Source organism: Bufo bufo, chromosome 1 (genome assembly GCF_905171765.1).
Source record: "Bufo bufo chromosome 1, aBufBuf1.1, whole genome shotgun sequence".
Taxonomy (NCBI): domain Eukaryota; kingdom Metazoa; phylum Chordata; class Amphibia; order Anura; family Bufonidae; genus Bufo; species Bufo bufo.
Genome location: NC_053389.1, coordinates 536,199,987 through 536,217,294, shown reverse-complemented (window position 1 = coordinate 536,217,294; position 17,308 = coordinate 536,199,987).

The following is a 17,308-nucleotide window of genomic DNA, read 5'->3' as shown; positions in this document are numbered from 1 at the left end:
GACCCCCCAATCAGACCCCAGATAAGAGCCCCAATATAAATAACACCCCCCATTCAGACCAGCTCCCTATGCCTCAAATCAGACTCCCGTGAGGGTCAGATAAAATGAAAAAATAAATAAAAATCAACTTACCTCTCCAGCTCCAAACGCCGTGGCTCCGAGGATCCATCTCTCTTCTTCTTCCTGCCATGCGATGTGCTGTGACCCAACGCACACAGCGTTAGGTCACAAAGTGTCCTGACACTGTACGCAGTCGCAGCACAGCCAACGGCAAAGGACCAGGAAGCGGTGAGTACAGAGCCCGGGGAGCCATGCATTCACTGGTTCCTAGGCCTCCTCTACTAATGAGCACTTCCATAGTGGAAGCGCTCATTAGTATTCACCCCATAAGACGCACTGACATTTTCCCCCCCACTTTGGGGGAAGGGGGGAAAATGCGTTTGTATGGAGACGAAAAATACAATATTTAAAAAGTTGCCCACTGTTCTAATAAATGCATGGCTTGCTCTTTGTTCACGTTGGGCCCTGTTCATGAGAGCAAAAAAAATAATTGACTATCATTTTCACATTGTGAGCAGATTTTTAGCTACTGCAAATTCTGATAGAAATTACAGAGAAATACTGGAAGTCACCACATGGTGGCACCAAACAGCAAGATTTGTTATTGATGTGCATTATGTTGGTCACACAGATAAGATTAATCATTCAGGTTCATTGCAGAGAAGGAAAACTAAAGGGCTAACATTGCAATTTAATAATAAGATATCAAATGTTTTTAGAGAATATTACCACTCTGAACTGAACATATATTTACGAAATCACAAGTTAAAATATATATATATATAAAATTACACAGTGGTCCCTCATGTTACAATATTAATTGGTTCCAGGACGACCATTGTAAGTTGAGTAATCGGTTCCAAAGCCGCAAAATGTCATCCAAGATGAGAGAAAATAAAGATTTAAGAAAAATAAGCTAGGGCAGATCCTTACATATACCAGTCATGGAACAGCTGATCACTAGCAACTAAAACAACTATTTTACCAGAGAAGTGGCCTTGATTGGGTAGATCTGACTCTGAGACATTGTATGTTGAGTCTAGTTTCAACTTACAATGGATCAGAAAAGACCATTGTATGTTGAAAATATTGTATCCCGAGGCCATTGTATCTTGAGGGATCACTGTGTATGTATGTACACTGCTCAAAAAAATAAAGGGAACACAAAAATAACACATCCTAGATCTGAATTAATTAAATATTCTTCTGAAATACTTTGTTCTTTACATAGTTGAATGTGCTGACAACAAAATCACACAAAAATAAAAAAATGGAAATCAAATTTTTTAACCCATGGAGGTCTGGATTTGGAGTCACACTCAAAATTAAAGTGGAAAAACACACTACAGGCTGATCCAACTTTGATGTAATGTCCTTAAAAAGTCAAAATGAGGCTCAGTGTGTGTGGCCTCCACGTGCCTGTATGACCTCCATACAACGCCTGTGCATGCTCCTGATGAGGTGGCGGACGGACTCCTGAGGGATATCCTCCCAGACCTGGACTAAAGCATCTGCCAACTCCTGGACAGTCTGTTGGTGGATAGAGCGAGACATGATGTCCCAGATGTGCTCAATTGGATTCAGGTCTGGGGAACGGGCAGGCCAGTCCATAGCATCAATGCCTTCGTCTTGCAGGAACTGCTGACACACTCCAGCCACATGAGGTCTAGCATTGTTTTGCATTAGAAGGAACCCAGGGCCAACCGCACCAGCATATGGTCTCACAAGGGGTCTGAGGATCTCATCTCGGTACCTAATGGCAGTCAGGCTACCTCTGGCGAGCACAAAGAAATGCCACCCCACACCATTACTGACCCAATGCTAAACCGGTCATGCTGGAGGATGTTGCAGGCAGCAGAACGTTCTCCACGGCGTCTCCAGACTCTGTCACATCTGTCACGTGCTCAGTGTGAACCTGCTTTCATCTGTGAAGAGCACAGGGCGCCAGTGGCGAATTTGCCAATCTTGGTGTTCTCTGGCAAATGCCAAACGTCCTGCACGGTTTTGGGCTGTAAGCACAACCCCCACCTGTGAACGTCGGGCCCTCGTATCACCCTCATGGAGTCTGTTTCTGACCGTTTGAGCAGACACATGCACATTTGTGGCCTGCTGGAGGTCATTTTGCAGGGCTCTGGCAGTGCTCCTCCTGTTCCTCCTTGCACAAATGCAGAGGTAGCGGTCCTGCTGCTGGGTTGTTGCCCTCCTACGGCCTCCTCCACGTCTCCTGATGTACTGGCCTGTCTCCTGGTAGCGCCTGCATGCTCTGGACACTACGCTGACAGACACAGCAAACCTTCTTGCCACAGCTCGTATTGATGTGCCATCCTGGATAAGCTGCACTACCTGAGCCACTTGTGTGGGTTGTAGACTCCGTCTCATGCTACCACTAGAGTGAAAGCACCGCCAGCATTCAAAAGTGACCAAAACATCAGCCAGGAAGCATAGGAACTGAGAAGTGGTCTGTGGTTACCACCTGCAGAACCACTCCTTTATTGGGGGTGTCTTGCTAATTGCCTATAATTTCTAGGGATGTCCCGATACCATTTTTTTAAGACTGAGTACGAGTACCGATACTTTTATTTAAGTACTCACCGATACCAATTACCGATACTAATTTTAACAATAAAATACACACACATGTATTTTCTGACCACTGACCAACCAAAAGGCCCAAAAACAGAACTATAACATTCCAAGGAGACGTTATACTGTATGGGGGCAGCTACAAGGATACATTATACTGTATGGGGGCAGCCACAAGGAGACGTTATACTGTATGGGGGCAGCTACAAGGAGACATTATACTGTATGGGGGCAGCCACAAGGAGACGTTATACTGTATGGGGGCAGCTACAAGGAGACATTATACTGTATGGGGGGCAGCTACAAGGAGACGTTATACTATATGGGGCGGCCACAAGAAGACGTTACACTGTATGGGGGCAGCCACAAGGAGACGTTATACTGTATGGGGCAGCCACAAGGAGATGTTATACTGTATGGGGGCAGCCACAAGGAGACGTTATACTGTATGGGGGCAGCCACAAGGAGACGTTATACTGTATGGGGTGGCCACAAGGAGACGTTACACTGTATGGGGGCAGCCACAAGGAGACGTTATACTGTATGGGGGCAGCCACAAGGAGACGTTATACTGTATGGGGCGGCCACAAGGAGACGTTACACTGTATGGGGGCAGCCACAAGGAGACGTTATACTGTATGGGGGCAGCCACAAGGAGACGTTATACTGTATGGGGCCAGCCACAAGGAGACGTTATACTGTATGGGACGGCCACAAGGAGACGCTACTGTAAGGAGTCAGGACAACAATTTTTGAAGCCCCCCCTCCTCAGTATAATAGTCTTGTGGCCATCATACAGTAATGTATATTTCTTCTTGCCCTAATGCCTGCTTTTTAGAGATCAATGTGCAGCTTGCAGGCAGGAAGGGAAGGACCAGGGCCATAGAAGACAGACACTATCACCTTTAGAGGGACTCGCTCCTGGCAAACACAGCTCTGCTGCAGTGAATGCAGTGGAGCAGACTGATGTAATTACAATGTATAGTTATTGCAGGGACTCAGAGAATCGTCTGAGAGTTTATTAGTTAAAAGAATCGAATGAGTCAGAGACGGTCACCGAGTCCCTGCCAGACTTCCTGCTCTGCTACATGCACCCTGTACACACACAGCTCCACTACATGCTATGCTAATAATGCCCCCCCTTCCCCCGGACGGACTTACAGGAAGCCGCAGAGCAGGACGTCTGGCAGGGACTCGGTGACGATTCTTTTAACTAATAAACTCTCAGACGATTCTCTGAGTCCCTGCACTGTGAGTCAGTGCTGGTTGCCTCTGATTAGTTGGAGGGCGGGGAGGGGCGGGGCTAGCTTCCACTGTAGGCTCCTATTACACTGCCTGCTGCTGCCTCTGAAGCTGATAGCTGTGCGAGGTGCAGGGGCCGCGGACGGACACAGAAGCGGCGCACAGGTATCGGCAGTGGTATCGGGGACATTTGCACGAGTACATGTACTCGTGCAAATGCCCGGTATCGGTCCCGATACTGGTATCGGTATCGGGGCATCCCTAATAATTTCCACCTGTTGTCTATCCCATTTGCACAACAGCATGTGAAATTGATTGTCACTCAGTGTTGCTTCCTAAGTTGACAGTTTAATTTCATAGAAGTGTGATTGACTTGGAGTTATATTGTGTTGTTTAAGTGTTCCCTTTATTTTTTTGAGCAGTGTATATATATATATATATATATATATATGTGTGTGTGTACAGGGAGTGCAGAATTATTAGGCAAATGAGTCTTTTGACCACATCATCCTCTTTATGCATGTTGTCTTACTCCAAGCTGTATAGGCTCGAAAGCCTACTACCAATTAAGCATATTAGGTGATGTGCATCTCTGTAATGAGAAGGGGTGTGGTCTAATGACATCAACACCCTATATTAGGTGTGCATAATTATTAGGCAACTTCCTTTCCTTTGGCAAAATGGGTCAAAAGAAGGACTTGACAGGCTCAGAAAAGTCAAAAATAGTGAGATATCTTGCAGAGGGATGCAGCACTCTTAAAATTGCAAAGCTTCTAAAGCGTGATCATCGAACAATCAAGCGTTTCATTCAAAATAGTCAACAGGGTCGCAAGAAGCGTGTGGAAAAACTAAGGCGCAAAATAACTGCCCATGAACTGAGAAAAGTCAAGCGTGCAGCTGCCAAGATGCCACTTGCCACCAGTTTGGCCATATTTCAGAGCTGCAACATCACTGGAGTGCCCAAAAGCACAAGGTGTGCAATACTCAGAGACATGGCCAAGGTAAGAAAGGCTGAAAGACGACCACCACTGAACAAGACACACAAGCTGAAACGTCAAGACTGGGCCAAGAAATATCTCAAGACTGATTTTTCTAAGGTTTTATGGACTGATGAAATGAGAGTGAGTCTTGATGGGCCAGATGGATGGGCCCGTGGCTGGATTGGTAAAGGGCAGAGAGCTCCAGTCCGACTCAGATGCCAGCAAGGTGGAGGTGGAGTACTGGTTTGGGCTGGTATCATCAAAGATGAGCTTGTGGGGCCTTTTCGGGTTGAGGATGGAGTCAAGCTCAACTCCCAGTCCTACTGCCAGTTTCTGGAAGACACCTTCTTCAAGCAGTGGTACAGGAAGAAGTCTGCATCCTTCAAGAAAAACATGATTTTCATGCAGGACAATGCTCCATCACACGCGTCCAAGTACTCCACAGCGTGGCTGGCAAGAAAGGGTATAAAAGAAGAAAATCTAATGACATGGCCTCCTTGTTCACCTGATCTGAACCCCATTGAGAACCTGTGGTCCATCATCAAATGTGAGATTTACAAAGAGGGAAAACAGTACACCTCTCTGAACAGTGTCTGGGAGGCTGTGGTTGCTGCTGCACGCAATGTTGATGGTGAACAGATCAAAACACTGACAGAATCCATGGATGGCAGGCTTTTGAGTGTCCTTGCAAAGAAAGGTGGCTATATTGGTCACTGATTTGTTTTTGTTTTGTTTTTGAATGTCAGAAATGTATATTTGTGAATGTTGAGATGTTATATTGGTTTCACTGGTAAAAATAAATAATTGAAATGGGTATATATTTGTTTTTTGTTAAGTTGCCTAATAATTATGCACAGTAATAGTCACCTGCACACACAGATATCCCCCTAAAATAGCTAAAACTAAAAACAAACTAAAAACTATTTCCAAAAATATTCAGCTTTGATATTAATGAGTTTTTTGGGTTCATTGAGAACATGGTTGTTGTTCAATAATAAAATTAATCCTCAAAAATACAACTTGCCTAATAATTCTGCACTCCCTGTATATATATATATATATATATATATATATATATATGACATTTTTTGGTTCCAACCATTTTTGCAAAAGCACTATCCAGTCATAGAAGGCGCCACCTTTGAATTAGCTTCTCCAGAACTGAAGATTACCAGAATACCAAAATCTTGTCAGCATGTTCTATGATTTTCTGTCTAGAATATTTTTCAAATTGACAATCGGTATGCCTCCAGCTCCTGTTGATACACCACTGCAACTCAATAGAAACATGGAACTATAAGTGCATAGAGCATAGTTAACACGCTGCAGCTCTAACGTCTGCTTTGCTGTTACTGGTATATAGTCAATATCTACATATATCATATTTAAAAATGTGGCAATCTACAGTATTTTAAGCGCATGTATATGCAAAATAGTTTTTTTTCCTCTGGTTAATTTATAAAAAAATAAAATAAATAATGTTAAAATATGGCTTATTCATTTTGGATTTATATAAATCACAGAAAAAAAATGCACCAAACGGATATGCCACTGACTATACTGGCTAGTCATACAAGCAGATATTAAAAGCTGAGACTTTTGGCAATATATTCCTGTCAGGAACACATCGGAGCCCATCATGCACCACGCCACGGTCTCTCAGCATGGCAAGGGTCCTACCACTACACTAACTATGGTGTGAACAAGGTCTGAAGGTGATGTAATCCAGCTCACAGCCAAGCTTCCACACAACCGCCTAGCAGGACAACTAGTGCAATTTGAACAAAGCCAGACTGTAAGCCACACCCATATCAGACCGTGTGATGGAGGTTACCAGGTGCAAAAGAGTGTTTGAATGCCAGGTAAATGCACATTCAATACATATAAAACAAAATCACAGAAATATAGTGGCAATTATGGGGGAACTGCTCAACCCCTAACACTGTAGCGTGTTTTTCATTGGGGGAGCAGCCCCACCGCATGAGGACTGCAGCAAATGACCATCCCCAGCAAAAAATGCGTACAATGGAGGATGCCGGTCCACATGCACCACAAAGGCATCCTACACAAACCGAAGCATTGTGCGGATGAAAATATAATTATATAAATTACAGAAAAAAATGCACCAAACGGATATGCCACTGACTATACTGGCTAGTCATAAATGCAGATATTAAAAGCTGAGACTTTTGCCAATATATCCCTGTCAGGAACACATCGGAGCCCCTCATGCCCATATTTGACACTATATTTCTGTGATTTTGTTCCATATGTATTGAATGTGCCTTCACCTGGCATTAAACACTCCTTTGCACCTGGTAGCCTCCATCACACGGTCTGATATAGGTGTGGCTTACAGTCTTGCTTTGTTCACATTGCACTAGTTGTCCTGCTAGGCGGTTGTGTGGAAGCTTGGCTGTGAGCTGGATTTCATCACCTTCAGACCGTGTTCACACCATAGTTAGCGTAGTGGTAGGACCCCTTGCCATGCTGAGAGACCGTGACGTGGTGCATAATGGGCTCCGATGTGTTCCTGACAGGAATACAGGGTGGGCCATTTATATGGATACACCTTAATAAAATGGGAATGGTTGGTGATATTAACTTCCTGTTTGTGGCACATTAGTATATGTGAGGGGGGAAACTTTTCAAGATGGGTGGTGACCATGGCGGCCATTTTGAAGTCGGCCATTTTGAATCCAACTTTTGTTTTTTCAATAGGAAGAGGGTCATGTGACACATCAAACTTATTGGGAATTTCACACGAAAAACAATAGTGTGCTTGGTTTTAACGTAACTTTATTCTTTCATAAGTTATTTAGAAGTTTCTGACCACTTATAAAATGTGTTCAATGTGCTGCCCATTGTGTTGGATTGTCAATGCAACCCTCTTCTCCCACTCTTCACACACTGATAGCAACCCCGCAGGAGAAATGCTAGCACAGGCTTCCAGCATCCGTAGTTTCAGGTGCTGCACATCTCGTATCTTCACAGCATAGACGATTGCCTTCAGATGATACGAGATGTGCAGCACCTGAAACTACGGATACTGGAAGCCTGTGCTAGCATTTCTCCTGCGGTGATGCTATCAGTGTGTGAAGAGTGGGAGAAGAGGGTTGCATTGACAATCCAACACAATGGGCAGCACATTGAACACATTTTATAAGTGGTCAGAAACTTGTAAATAACTCATGATAGAATAAAGTTACGTTAAAACCAAGCACACCATTGTTTTTCGTGTGAAATTCCCAATAGGTTTGATGTGTTACATGACCCTCTTCCTATTGAAAAAACAAAAGTTGGATTCAAAATGGCCGACTTCAAAATGGCCGCCATGGTCACCACCCGTCTTGAAAAGTTTCCCCCCTCACATATACTAATGTGCCACAAACAGGAAGTTAAAATCACCAACCATTCCCATTTTATTAAGGTGTATCCACATAAATGGCCCACCCTGTATATTGGCAAAAGTCTCAGCTTTTAATATCTGCTTGTATGACTAGCTAGTATAGTCCAGTGTTTCCCAACCAATGTGCCTCCAGCTGTTGCAAAACTACAACTCCCAGCATGCCTGGACAGCAGTGGCATATCCGTTTTCTGTGATTTATATAATTATATTTTCATCCGCACAATGCTCCGTTTTGTGTAGGATGCCTTTGTGGTGCATGTGGACCGCGCCGACATCCTCCACCGTATGCATTTTTTGCTGGGGATGGTCGTTTGCTGCGGTCCACATGCGGTGGGGCTGCTCCCCCAATGAAAAACACGCTACAGTGTTTGGGGTCTGAGCAGTTCCCCCATATTGGCCACTATATTTCTGTGATTTCATTTTGGATTTGCTACAATAGTCTAGCACTGTCTAGCCCAGGGATAGGCAAACTTTTAAAACTACAAATCCCATCATGCCCTGCTGTAGGAATGGGACTGGGAATGATGGGATTTGTAGTTTTACAACAGCTGGAGGGCCGAGTTCGCACATCCCTGGTCTAGCCTGTACTGTCTACATTATCAAGGCAATATAGCTAAGACCGATCATTCATTTATTTATTTTTAATAAAAGGCAGGGTCCTCTCTCGTGTGATAACTTGGGTGGGAGGGGTGAACTATTGACTCCAATGGTCCAGAACTGCAATTATCTAATGGGGTACATTTCAGTAACAGATGTGTTTAAAGGCTATAAACACCCTTGACATGAAACAAAAGATTTTTTTCACAAATGTTAATGGTTACCTTGAGTAAAAAAAAAGTTGCACATTTAGGTGAAGGCGTTACACACACTTTGCCGAAGCAAAATGGTAGGAAAATTGTTTATAGTTGCTTATATTTGCATTTAGGAAGCAAGTGAATAATAAAAAAAAACAACTAACAACTGCGTCAATAGCATTTAAAATGAATTCTGAATAATGTTACTGATTACTCAAAGCCTGTGAGAGGCTGTTCCCACAGTTCAAGGAGCGCCCACCTGCCTGCTGGTCATCTCACCTGGCCCTGTCTTCTGGGTTGCGGCGCATGAACAGCTGCTGCTGTAGAAGTAGAGCCTCTTGCACCGCTACTCATAGCGGCAGCGCAAGCGCCATGTCTGGTCCTGTCAATCAGCAGGCAGGTGGGCACTTCTTCACCTGTGTGACAGCCTTTTCCAAGTGAAAAACTCTTGCTAATGAGACAAATCAATTCAGTTGCTCAACTCTAGCTCCATCCTCTTTGCTGCTGGGTGGCAATAACCTATGCAGGACTGTTAGAACTAAAATAAATAAATATATATATATATATATATATATATATATATATATATAATCTATATATAGAATAAATGCATTTTTAGCAGATAAGTGAGTAAGGAATAGGCACATCGAGACATGGAAAGAGTGTCGTTAAGGGCTATAATATATAATCTAGATAAGTGAACATTATTTTTTAGATCTCATGCATTTACATATAAGTCACGGCAAAATTGCCTGTGTAGTTGTGTCCAAGTGATAGTAAGACACAACATTGCAGACCCATATTACCAGCACTAAAATATATTTGAATAAAGTGTCTGTCCGCCTGCTGCACTGGATTCTGGTTCTCCAGGATTTATACAATGTGTTATACTTAAAGTTTTAGGTTAATTGTTGAAACGGATACGTTTGTGAGATGGATCCGGATGTGGATCCGTCTCACAAATGCATTGTTGTAGCCCCTGAGGAAGCCAGAGAGCGAAACCCGGGTCGGGCAGGAGTTTGAATTGATTTTACTGTGACATGCCTGTTATCTACCATTGTTTGTGAGTAGAATAAAACCTTTTTTATTAACAACTAAGAGGGTACTTCACTATATGCCGGTCATTTAATCCTACAGAGGAGGCGGTCTGAGGAGGATCGAGCCCCTTGAGAGAGGAGGACGGAGGCTAATACCCTGATTCTTTCACCTGTGCAGCGTTCGACTGAATTTTAAGCAGCGCGGTTTCAAACCTTTTCATTGCATGACTCCCGAGTGTGAATTACCCACCACACCATATCGGAACCAGCAGCGCAAGTAATTGTCCGTGATCTGGGACACAGGACTGACATTTCTATTTTCTTTATTTCATACAGCAAAGAATGCGGCATCTGAGGGGTTCAATGACGGGGCGTCACGATTGCCGTTCCCAGTCATTACGCCCGCTACTTACAAAGAAATGCACTTCATGGCGAAGTAGTTCGTCAAAAAGCGAATTTCCTTGTGAAATTCAGCAAAGCGGCTGAATCGAATTTTCCATAACATCGCTCATTTCTAATCTCCATCATTTATTGCGAGCCAAAACCAAGTGCCGGTCAAAACCACAGAACAAGAGGAAACCTTTCCCTTATACCTTTTCTCTGTGGAGGCTCCATTCCTGGTTTTGGCTCACAGTCGCTGATGGAAATCACTGTGCAAATAACTGAAGTGTGAACTAGACCAGGCATGCTCAACCTGCGGCCCTCCAGCTGTTGTAAAACTACAACTCCCACCATGCCCTGCTGTAGGCTGTCTGGGAATGATGGGAGTTGTAGTTTTGCAACAGCTGGAGGGCCACAGGTTGAGCATGCCTGAACTAGACCTTAAAGTCACAAATTATGACTTGTGACACATTTGCACAAAAAATGGTGACTTTACTTATCGCTCACCTACAGTGGCCATGGATTCCAAGGAATATTTTAAGCCAAATTTATCACAAAAGGCTGAAATTGGTGCAAATTCTGGCACAAATATACAACTGCTCATAGCAGATATTGATTTGATTTTCTGACTGTTAGTTCCAAATTTGTAAAAACAATTAAATTTGGTGAATTTAAATTTAACCTGTTGGAAGCGCTTCTGACTTTGCGGGGAGGCATATCATATGTTTTTTGAAAGATTCTATACCAGTGTGATATAAAAATATTTGTGCCTTATGTTGTATGTGCTCTTACCATGCTAAACCCATCTTCAAGCCATTTTTCCCTATGCTTATCCTCCATTATTAAACTAAATATACAGGGTGGGCCATTTATATGGATACACCTTAATAAAATGGGAATGGTTGGTGATATTAACTTCCTGTTTGTGGCACATTAGTATATGTGAGGGGGGAAACTTTTCAAGATGGGTGGTGACCATGGCGGCCATTTTGAATTCGGCCATTTTGAATCCAACTTTTGTTTTTTCAATAGGAAGAGGGTCATGTGACACATCAAACTTATTGGGAATTTCACAAGAAAAACAATGGTGCGCTTGGTTTTAACGTAACTTTATTCTTTCATGAGTTATTTACAAGTTTCTGACCACTTATAAAATGTGTTCAATGTGCTGCCCATTGTGTTGGATTGTCAATGCAACCCTCTTCTCCCACTCTTCACACACTGATAGCAACACCGCAGGAGAAATGCTAGCACAGGCTTCCAGTATCCGTAGTTTTAGGTGCTGCACATCTCGTATCTTCACAGCATAGACAATTGCCTTCAGATGACCCCAAAGATAAAAGTCTAAGGGGGTCACTGCATATGAGAAATTGCTACATGATGATGTGTTTCCCTCTTTATGCACTGAAGCTGGCACGTTCCCTGAGTTTTTCCAGCAAGATGGTGCACCACCACATTATGGGTGTCAGGTCAGAGCATTCCTAGATGAACAGTTTCCTGGAAAGTGGATTGGTTATCGTGGGCCAGTTGAATGGCCCCCAAGGTCTCCCGATCTGACCCCTTTAGACTTTTATCTTTGGGGTCATCTGAAGGCAATTGTCTATGCTGTGAAGATACGAGATGTGCAGCACCTGAAACTACGGATACTGGAATCCTGTGCTAGCATTTCTCCTGCGGTGTTGCTATCAGTGTGTGAAGAGTGGGAGAAGAGGGTTGCATTGACAATCCAACACAATGGGCAGCACATTGAACACATTTTATAAGTGGTCAGAAACTTGTAAATAACTCATGAAAAAATAAAGTTACGTTAAAACCAAGCACACCATTGTTTTTCTTGTGAAATTCCCAATAAGTTTGATGTGTCACATGACCCTCTTCCTATTGAAAAAACAAAAGTTGGATTCAAAATGGCCGACTTCAAAATGGCCACCATGGTCACCACCCATCTTGAAAAGTTTCCCCCCTCACATATACTAATGTGCCACAAACAGGAAGTTAATATCACCAACCATTCCCATTTTATTAAGGTGTATCCATATAAATGGCCCACCCTGTATATCTGTCACCCCAATTTCTTCCAACATCAAAGAAAATCAGCAAATCTGATTTAGAACATTCCCTTGGCTTTTACTGAATGCAGTTATTCCATGTTCAACAGCTCTATGGTCACATGAAATGATTATCATGTTCTCTGATAGAATAATCTGAAATCCCACAAGAAATAAAGTGCTGAAAATTGGCACGCTTGCTACCTGACATTTCTGAAAGCTACACATAGATACGGGATCGCTTTTAATAACTGAAGCAATCTGCTTCTGAGAGAAAGCATAAAATAGAATTTTACTTAATAACTTATATTATTCACCTAAAAGGGCACATTCAAGTAGACGTAATAGCCTCATTCACAATGCTATGGGTTTTGTGTGGTCTATTCAGAACATAATAAACGGCATAATATGTTATCTATGAGTAGCATTCTCCGATTCTCAGTGGATTGATCAGTACTATGTCCCACATTGCTAACCAATTACCATACTTTTTCATAGCCTTTTCTATTATGTGTGAATGGTGTGCACACGACTTGGGAGGGGGGGGGGGTTCTCCAATATGTGCTATTTATGCTATAGATGAGCGAATTTCATATTTTGAAATTGGTTCACACTTTGTTGGTAAAAGGTGAATTGCGTTATGGATTCCGTTACCACGGACCATAACGCAATTCTATGACGGAATGCATAACGGAATGCCTTTAGAGGTAACGGAATCCATAACGCAATTCATATTTTACCAACAAACGAAGTGCGCTCATCTCTAATTGTCTCAAAACTAGTAAAGTAGTGGTTGCTATAAAAAAGACAAATGTAAGAGTAAAATCAGAAGGATGAGTGGAGGGCTCTGGAATCCGCAGTGCACAAGTTTGTAGACCAGTGAAATGGGTTCATTTGTTACCCTGTATGGTTTTAAATTACAAGCTAGAGATGAGCGAACCAATCGAGATTCATTTCGGGTCCGGTTGACCAATTTTAAAAAAAAAGTTCAGTTCGGACTCAAATCGGTTCGGGACGAACCGAAGTTGCTCCAATTGCCCAAGTTGGTATATTAATTGTACTAGTTGGTATATAACCCCCTCTAGCCTCCTAGGATTTGACATTCTTAGGAAAACTTGTTATCTCTTTTGTTTATTTTTTATGATTTTTTTTCTCCTCCTAAGCTCTGGAACGCAATGACAGTAATAGTGTCACATATCTCATGCTTTTTCATATTCTGAAACTTCCAAAAATTGTCCCTGATCGGGGGCAGATGATGTTTAAACACACATGGTGTTATCTGATAAAAAAAAAATAGTGTGCTTGTGGGAACGTGATGGTTGACAAGTGGCACGATGCAGCAGCCGTACACAATGTAGGCAGAAGAGTGGCAAGATGGGGGCACCAGCAGCAAGGAGAGGTCTATTGATTGCATTCAGCCTGCCTGGACTGTAAGAAAATTTCGGTATTGATGCAGTAATCTTGTACATCAATGCTGCGCCTTAAACAAATTTAACTCCCCCAAGAAAATATAAAAATTTCAACCGTGTGGAAAGTGAGTACACAGAAAGTGACAATTGAGGCCTTGGTGGTATGATGCTGACCCCAAATTTGCCTGGAAATTAAAAACTGCTGGTATTGAAGCAGTGATCATGTACATTTATGCCGCGCCTTAAATGAATTTACCCCCCTTCCAAGAAAATTAATTTTTTTTAGCCATGTGGAAAGTGAGTACAGAGAACTGACCCTGAGGCATTAGTGACAGTTAGTCATTGTGCCTCAAAATGGCACTAAAATTCTGGCTCTGACTATTTAGTCCAATTTTAGGCAACATTAGTAAATCTCCCCCATTGGTGCTCTAAGGGAAATTAACTCTTTGTCCTCCCCCTCCACTTGCATGTGTACCCACTGTCTTAACAAAGACCTATCATCATACTAAAAGAATTGAAATACATATACAGTGAGAAACAGAAGTATTTGAACACCCTGCGATTTTGCAAGTTCTCCCACTTAGAAATCATGGAGGGGTCTGAAATTCACATTGTAGGTGCATTCCCACTCAGAGAGACAGAATAAAAAAAAATTTATATCAGGAAATCACATTGTATGATTTTTAAAGAATTTATTTGTCTTGCACTGCTGAACAGAAGTATTTGAACAGAGTTATGGATTGGTTGTGCACACCTCATATGGAGTATAACATATATATCAGGACTTATTTGGATAGATACTCGATATTTATTGTACACAGGTTAAAAAAAGGTATATAAAAACACTTAATAGTTGCGCAATGTGTCAGCAGGACATCTTCATATTTGGTACCTATGATAAAGGTTCAATCCCAAACGTGATTTTTGATGCAATCTATAAATATATTGTAAATAATTGTGAAGACACAATATATCAAGATAAAAAAAATAAAAATGATTACAAGTGAGTATGTGTTCACACTATCACTTCAAAAAGATGAAAAAATCTAAAAGCAAAAAACTGTGACCTGTAAACAAAGGGTTAAAACGTAGATCACCTAGATTTTGTGTATAAAGTGAATAACACTCATTATAATACACAATAAAAAATGAGAAGTGTGGGAGCAAAATGTGAACAGCTATATAGTGCAGACGCAGTACGGAAATAGTAAAACCACAATGGGAGTATATTTTTATAGTGAACTGTGCCCAGCGAGTCTGCAGTCGGGCACACTACACCACAATGGACAATAGCATTCGATCCAACAATAACAAAATCCTCAAAAAGGCACCATATAATCGAGAAATTATCAAATTCAATCGCCACAATAGTCAATGGAGAGAATGATGGTCGACCGTTTTGCGGCAGTAAGTCAACTGTGATTAACTATACTGTATTGGACATGGTTGTGTCCAACAGTATTGTAATTTTTGATCCAGTAGTACTGTTATTAAGAAGTAGTTCCTCCAGAAAAACAGCACTAGTAAAGAAACCGCACTGTGGTATATCAAGGGTTAATTCATTCAACAGACCTATCCAGCTTTGGTTAGTCTCAATATGTTGCAGTAAATTATTTCTAAATGAGTTGCTGTGTATCTTCCTTTCAATTATATTGCAATTGTACCAATATGCCAGAACTTGTGACCTGCCGTATTCCTTAAAGGGCTTCTGTCAGCCCACTAAACTTTTTTTGTTTTTTTGCTTACTTATAATCCCCACACTGCGATTTATGCCTACATAATCAAATTAATAATTTTGGTCCTGTAGATTTTGTTTAAAACATGCTTTTAAAATATGCAAATTACGGGGCGTGGCTTGGCCGCTGAGAGGAATGGCCGCCTGATCTTAGAGCTCCTGCACCAGAGCGACCACAATCGAGCTTCCCAGAGCTTACATCACCCTCTCCGTTACCCGATTACCCTAGGCAGAAGCTGGACATCATCCTCGATGACATGGGGAAGTCCAAAAGACAACTGCCTAAAATGCAGAGCGGGAACCTGGACGGCTTCTTTGAGAGAGGACCGGCTAAAGATGGCGCCGGATCGCACAGCGGCACTTACCCGCCGTCGCCCTGCAGCAGCACCTCGCCGAAATACAGCTCACCTTCACACTCACCTCCTCCGGAGCCCGAGGTCTTTTCTTTGAACGAGGCAGAGTTCCCTTCGCTCCCTCCGACGCCAGGCGAGTTCAAGGCCTTAGAGACCACAGATCCAGAAAATGGCGCCGCGGCAAACCTGAGCCACTCACCTTCGGCTAGTCCTCAAAAGCAGAGACCGAGATTAGAATCCTCCACATACCAAGAGGTTAGTACAGCAACATGGGTGATACCAGCAGAGACTTCCCATATAGCCCCTATACTTACATACCAAACCTCTGATAAGCCACTCTGTGAAGACTCCATAAAAAACATGCTCCTTGCACTGCACCAGTCACTACGTGCGGACATAGCAGGAATGATCAATCCATTAGCTGCCAAAGTTAAAGAAAATGAAAGCAAGGTAGCTCATGTGGAGAGTAAAATGGCTGAATTTGCGACCTCACAAAATAACATCATAGATGCGCACAATGATCTGGCAGATGAGCTTGAATCTCTAAAGTACAAAATCGCAGATATGGAGGATCGTTCCAGGAGGAACAATGTGAAATTCCGGGGTATACCAGAAGATGTGGCTCCTAGGGACCTGCAAACATATCTCAAAAGTCTATTTAAAGCACTTTTGCCGAAAATACCTGTTCCTGATATGATCATAGACAGAGCTCACAGAATCCCTAAGCCAGCTCATTTAGGCGCTGATATCCCAAGGGACACATTAGCCCGCATCCATTTTTTTCACACAAAAGAGGCCTTGATGTTAGCGGCTAGAAACTGCGATCAGTTACCTGCTCCTTTTCAATCAGTCAGGTTGTTTGCTGATTTATCTATGGCGACGCTAAGGCAAAGAAGAGAGCTGCAACCTATTACTGTCGCTCTCAGAGATAATGACATTCAATACAAATGGGGATACCCACAGAAACTCCTAATACGAAGGGATGGCAAGACCCATGTGGTGAAATCAGTTGAAGAAGGGCAAAATCTCCTCCATTTATGGGACATTCGGTTTTCTGTGGGAAGACACGGAAACCAGAGGCGAAATGACCCCCTTTCTTCCTCTAGTATAAGGGACACTTGATTTCTCTAACAGAATCAGAATTGATGGGAGTTATATATAGCCCATAAAATGTCTTGCTACTTGCTTTAGAGGGGTTAAGAAACGGTTGTGAATAAATGCACTAAATTGGAGGGATTTTATATATCTCCCCATTATTATCTAGGTGCAATATACCT